The sequence below is a fragment of the Mastacembelus armatus genome, chromosome 12 (assembly GCF_900324485.2).
Source record: "Mastacembelus armatus chromosome 12, fMasArm1.2, whole genome shotgun sequence".
NCBI lineage: Eukaryota > Metazoa > Chordata > Actinopteri > Synbranchiformes > Mastacembelidae > Mastacembelus > Mastacembelus armatus.
In genome coordinates this window covers 4207058-4213464 of record NC_046644.1, presented here as the reverse complement: position 1 = coordinate 4213464, position 6407 = coordinate 4207058, and the positions used below count along the sequence as shown (strand labels likewise).

The 6407-nt window shown below is 40.3% G+C and overlaps 1 long non-coding RNA gene across 1 annotated transcript; it reads left to right on the top strand.

The window, feature by feature from the left end:
• Positions 1–5509: 5509 nt before the first annotated feature.
• LOC113124910 (uncharacterized) lies at positions 5510–6336 on the top strand. Its single transcript, XR_003295082.1, has 3 exons — positions 5510–5557; positions 6074–6109; positions 6198–6336. It is a non-coding gene; the product is annotated as an uncharacterized LOC113124910 (long non-coding RNA).
• The last annotated feature ends 71 nt before the right edge of the window (positions 6337–6407 follow it).

Below are 6407 nucleotides of genomic sequence, written 5' to 3'. Positions count from 1 at the left end.
AAACACCTACGACTATCGGCTCATTGTCCACGGACGAACATTGCCCGACTGTCAATCAACCCATGAAGCACAAAAAGCGCTATTTTTTTCATAGGATTTCTCTCTCTGGCACTGGAAAGTAGACGATGCCAACTCTCTTATTATTTTACTTGTAACTCATTATTACCATCAAGTCATTAGCCTAAATGGTCACGTACATGTTGGAATAATAGCGTTGCAAACTTATTAATTTACTTTAACGGTTAAAACATAGCTCCAGCTTCATCAAAAGTTGGTAGAATCAGGTAACGTTAACGTTTGCTAACGCTAACGCTAAAGCTAACGCTAGTGTTAGCTTGTATTGACGATACAGTAAGTTAAGTTAATAGACAGGTCTTTCCCCCAGATTAATGATATTAAATCCTAAATTATTAGTTAGAGTAGGTCTAGTCTCAGCTTGTAACTTGGGCAACAATTTTGATTTATGGCGTTATTTTTGCTACCGCGTTTGAGTTCTGCCTCACCGTTCTGTGCCCAAGCTAGCGAGGGAAGACCAAACCGCGCACCTTCTTTATGTGAATATTATTAGAAGCAAGCATTTCCCTTATTGTGGCTGGTTTTAACTTTGATTCTGGCCAGCCTGCCCACTCGCTTTCTTAGCACTGTCTCGGTCGGCAGAAATTCGAGATAGCAAATGCTGTTGAGCTTTTGCAACTTCTCTCGCATCTGAACGGCCAGCACAATGTCACATATAAACTTTAGAAACCTATGGCCAATACTGTTTGTTTAGCCTTAACATGTACGAAAACCTAGTTATGGTAGTTATTTCATCGTCTTTTTGTTGCTGTAGCTAGTTCGTTATTCTGCATCTCTTATTTCTGCCTTCCTGGCATAGTTGCCCATCTCCCGGGGTCGGGAGAAGAATTGTATGTCCAGATGTGTCACCAAGATCGTCGGCAATTTAGGATGGAATTATCACAAAGACTACAGTTTCTTAATATTTAACAACAGTACAAATACTGTACAGTACGTTGTTCTTACCTTTTCTGTTCTTACTTCTTACATGCACAGAAACATCCAGTGTCGCATATTTTTTTGTTCGTTAGAATCCATAGAACATAGTGCCCCAGTGTTTTAGTCCAAAAGACGTAATATTGTACAGTAAATCCATAAATCCATCGTCCTCCTCATAAAAAGCGGTAATCCGGTTCGTTTTACGGTTGATTTCGCCGTTTATTCAATAAAGTTTGACATAAGCTTCTGTGAATCACAGGATTCCTCAATCAAACGTGTTTGTTACGTTTCACAGCGTAACTATGCATAAAACCGATAGGAATCGCAACTCAGAGTAAATCCCACTCAGGGGCATAGACAAATTTCTAATGACAGTAGAATCAGCCAGTCGCATTGTTTGGCAATGATGACTGACGTATCTTGTAGCCAATGATGAGCCCTTTCCAACGGCATGTCATTTACCATAACCTAGAGAGTGTAAGTGGGTTTTAAATGCCCCCCTAAGCTTTAAATGTGCTAAAAGTTTTAATTAGAAATTTAAGATTATTTCAAACATGTTAACCAGGAAAAAAAAGACACACACACTGGTGAATAGGCTACATGGATCGCCGTACTCTTAGAAAGAGAGCAGTAAAAAAAAGTAAGTTCTTTCTTTGCGTCCTTTCACAATGAGGAGAATGACTTTACTGCCTGTGGTCCTGAGAATACTGCAGTTAATTGTGGCGAGCAAGTAGATAACCAGAATGAAGATCAGGGACAAATATGGGACAGTGATGGTGAGTCCCAGAACGATGACGTGGGAAATGTCATGTCTTTGGATGAGTCTTTGTGTGATTGGGCAGTTCATTTCAGGGTGTCTTTGGTAGCTTTGACTGCCCTTCTTTCCATCTTGAGAATGCATCATCCTTCACTACCAAGGGATGCTAGAACTCTCCTAAAAACAACAACCTCCTACACCATTCAAGATCTTGCTGGTGGTACTTACCACTACTTTGGTATTTTGAAGGCCTTTAAGAAGAGTCTAGAACACATATGGTCTTGTATTCCAAACAGCCATGTGTTCAGATTGCAGCTGAATGTAGATGTATTGCCTTTGTTTAAAAGTTCATCATTGCAATTTTGGCCAATCCTTGGCTTGTTACAAGGTGTTGCGAGAAAGCCTGTTGTCATTGCACTGTTCTGTGGCAATTCAAAGCCAAATTGTCTCACTGAGTATCTAAAAGATTTTGTCATGGAATTACAAGAGCTCAGCAAAGGATTTGTTCTCAATGGGAAACAGTGCTTCATAAAACTAACATCTATAATTTGTGAGGCTCCTGCAAGAGCTTTCATTAAAGGAACAAAATCTCACACTGGTTACTCTGGGTGTGATAAGTGTGTCCAAACAGGTGTCTATCTTAAACGTAGGATGACATTTCCCGAGGTCAGCTGTCCAAGCCGCTCTGATCTTTCTTTTGAACAGATGTGTGATGAAGAACACCATATCAAAAGCTCTCCATTAAAAGATGTAGGTATTGGCATGGTATCTGGTTTTCCTCATGACTACATGCACCTTGTCTGTCTTGGGGTAGTACGTAGACTATTAGATTTATGGTTTACAACAGGGCCATTGTCTTGCCGCTTGTCCTTTCATCAGATGGAACAAATATCAAGGAAACTCATAGACTCAAGACATTTCATTCCAATGGATTTTGCTCGCAAACCCAGGGGGCTTTCAGAAAGGCTTAGGTGGAAAGCAACAGAGTTTCGTCAGTTTTTGGTGTACACAGGGCCAGTGTTTCTCTTCAATGAATTGTCAGCTTCTGTTTATAACAACTTCATGTTATTGTCTGTTGCCATTTTTATTCTTGCCAGTCCTTCATTGTCTGCAGCTCTTAATGATTTTGCAGGCAAATTACTTGTCTCATTTGTAACACACTTCAGTGAATTGTATGGCCCCGAATTTGTTACATACAATGTTCATGGTCTTATCCACCTTTCTGACGATGTCAGACTTCATGGACATCTGGACCTGATATCTGGATTTCCATTTGAAGATTATTTGGGTAAGATGAAAAAGATGGTTAGAACTTCACACCATCCACTGGCTCAGGTTCTTCGGCGAATTTCTGAGATGGATCGTTTTACAGAGATCGAGGCTTTTCAGCGAAAGACAGAGTTGCAAAAGGAGCACAGCCATGGACCAGTTCCATCCTTTCTGGTAGACCTAAATGTAGTTCAGTTTGAGGAACTTGTTGTGAGTGGGACCACAATCAAAATATCTAGTGAGGGAGACAGATGTGTAAAGATTGGTGAACATATTGCTTTGATTGAAAACATTCTTCAGTCTCTGGGAAAGATTTACATTGTTTTTAGAGAATATGAATTGATGCAGCCTTTTTTGAGTATCCTATAAATTCACAGAGGTTGGGTATATATATGGTTGGCAAACTCTCATCACAACTTAAAGTCATTGAGTTGCATGGACATATAGAGAAATATGTGAAGCTACCACATTATGACAACTTTGTTGCAGTGCCAATTCTGCACACGAGCCAATGATGCAAGTTGGCCCCATTTCCTTTAGAAGATTGCTTGACTGAATGTATCTGTACTATAATATGACCTATTATATATAAATAATTGTAGATTCAGTTGTTGAACAGCCAAGTTGTTTGTGTTCGGCAGTTTTGCTGTGTTCATGTAACAAATGTTCATTAAAAAAAGTTGTAAGAAAAGTTTAAAAAGTTAGTTTAACACTGTCATGTCCTGTCTTTTCAACACTCCGGCAAGAGCACTTAGCACAAAACACCTCAGCTTGTGGACGTTTGGACGTTTTTGCTGTGATTGTGACATTTTCAACAGTCCTCACCAGTCGGTACAGTCTGTACAATCCACATCTAAATTACATTCAAAATTACTTCAATCAATTGTGTACCATCTCAATATTTACATTTGTATTTGTCTTTCAGGCTCTGATAGTGAATCTGTTTATTTGCATTCAGTTATTTATTTTTTACAGCAATGTATTGAGTGGTTGAATTTCAACAAACAAAGAGGTGGAATTAGTCCCAACGGTTTGGGTGAAGGATGGCCACTGCTACTGGCCCTCTTCACTTAAAGGAATGGTTCTTTATCACGCCATAAGAAATGCAGTGGAACCAGACCACAGCTGGGAGCTCTGGGAGGTCCGCTCCATGTTTACAACGTGTAGGTTTTGCAATTTTGTGCGTCACTATTGCTGTGCGTCTCATCCCCACTGCTGCAGTAATCTCTCATAGCATTAATGTTAGTCTTCGGTAAACGTATTAGCAAATATAAATTGCTTCTAGAATTCTATAGAATTTAAATCCAAATTCCATGTTATAGTTCTATTGTCATATTATGTCAAACCACTAGCTAAGTTTTCTTTTACCAGGAGTGTTTGTTTACCTTGACATGTTTGGACTACTTCCTTCAGTTTCTGTCAGAAGCGTCACGTGATGTTACTGTGACGTGTTATTGTAGGCCCATTATGTGGTTATGTAGATGGAGGGACATATTTTGCCCCCTGCTGTCTGACGCCTTCTCCAGGACTGTCCCAGGTGTGGGAGTGTATGCTCCCTCGTCCCGGTTCATGGTCCATGACAGCATAAAGAGCCTACAAGACACGTCACAGTAATACTACGTGATGTTTCTGACGAAGACTGCAGGAAGTAGTCCAAACACGTCAAGGTAAACAAGCACTCCTGTCTGACTAAAAGGAAACTTTTAGAAAGATTAGTAAATACCAGAAGACAGTATGAACTTTTACGAAAGATTATGTCACACCATTCTATTCTGCTATAGTTGACATAATTACCAATGTGTAGTGCATCTATATTTTACAGAAAGCTATGAAGAAGGACGGAGAAAGGCCAAGGAAGCGGAAATGACATCAGACCTCCAGTCCGAGGCAGAAGCATCAGGCCAAAGGCCAATTCGATGTAAAAAGTACGAGTGACCTAACACAAGTTTACATTTAGGATTTGTATGTTCTGTATGTTTGTGTCTCAAAAGAGAAAGAGTGTCCGACTAGAAGAGGACTCTGAGGAGGAGGAGCCCTCCCCATCCTCAAAGAGGCTTGCTCCTGTCCCCCCCATTCTCCCTCCCTCTGTCCCTGCATCCTCCCAAGCTCTTTCTTATACAGAGCTAACAGGGCCCATCCCATCCCCCAACAACTTTAATATGTTTCACACCTGGCAGCCAGGGACTGAGGTGCAATGTAAGTATTGTTTTTCTTTCTCTCTAACTGATATACAGTATCTTTTGTAAAAGTTCATTTTTTGGCATGGTTCCTTTGATCTCATCACTTGGTTTTGGCTCTGCATTATCTGCTGTGTTACAGCTATAGAGAGTTGTATGCCTTTCCAAATTTAATTTACCCAATGAAAATAATAAATAACTAAATTGAAAACAAATGAATTCTTTTTGGACCCATTGTATATACATTTCATGACACATTTTCCTAATTTCTCTTTTGTCAACACTCTATACATACATACATACTCTCTAGCATCGCCTGGTTACCAGACATTCCGTTGGGCCCCCCAGCAGTCAGAACCTGGTAAGGTCAAGTGATTTGTGCTCAACCATCTCTGTGATATGGTTTTCATAAACATGACACCACCAGATCTACACCTTGGGTGCTATGAAGAGTGTGGCGTTAACGCATATGGAACTGTATTTGTGCACTCCATTTCCACCTGTGCCACCGCTAACGCCAGGGGTGTGAAGGTCTAAACAGGTGTGTTGTCTAAAAATCAGGCGGGATGTGGCGCAGACAAACCATGGCCCTAGTCAAAGCCCAAGTTAGAGCAGAGCAGAGCTTTCTAAGTAGGTCGTGTCAGCTAAAGGTACAGGGCAGGTACATATGTGCAGACACACTCACACGGGCATAAATTAGGCCTATTAGATATAAAAATATGGTTGAGCTACCATTGTGTACATGGGCCATATTTTATCATTCAACTTCTGTCCATTCTTGGATTCTGCTTTAAAAGGCTTTATGTGTACATTGTTTGCATTTTTTGTTGTGGTATGTGTGTGTTTTATCTTAACACTATTAAATTCTTGTCAGCAGAACTACAGATGCACTGCAACACAGGAGACATGCAATGTAAGCAATATGTACATTCTGTTGCAATTTTATCATATGCAATTTTGACTGTTTCATTTTAACACATTATGAACCTCTTTTTCTGTAGCAATTTTGAAAGAGCTGCTTACTAAAATGGAGATGGTTCTGGATCAACAAAATGCTATTTTAAGGCTCCTCCAGCATCGGGAGACACAGCTGGGTCCTGTGGAGCATTTCAAGGAATTGCCCCTTCAGGACCTTGACCATGGCCATGGAGCAGGGGCTCGGGAACTCCAAGTTTAAAGAGAAACTGGTGAGTACTGATTTGATATTTGCT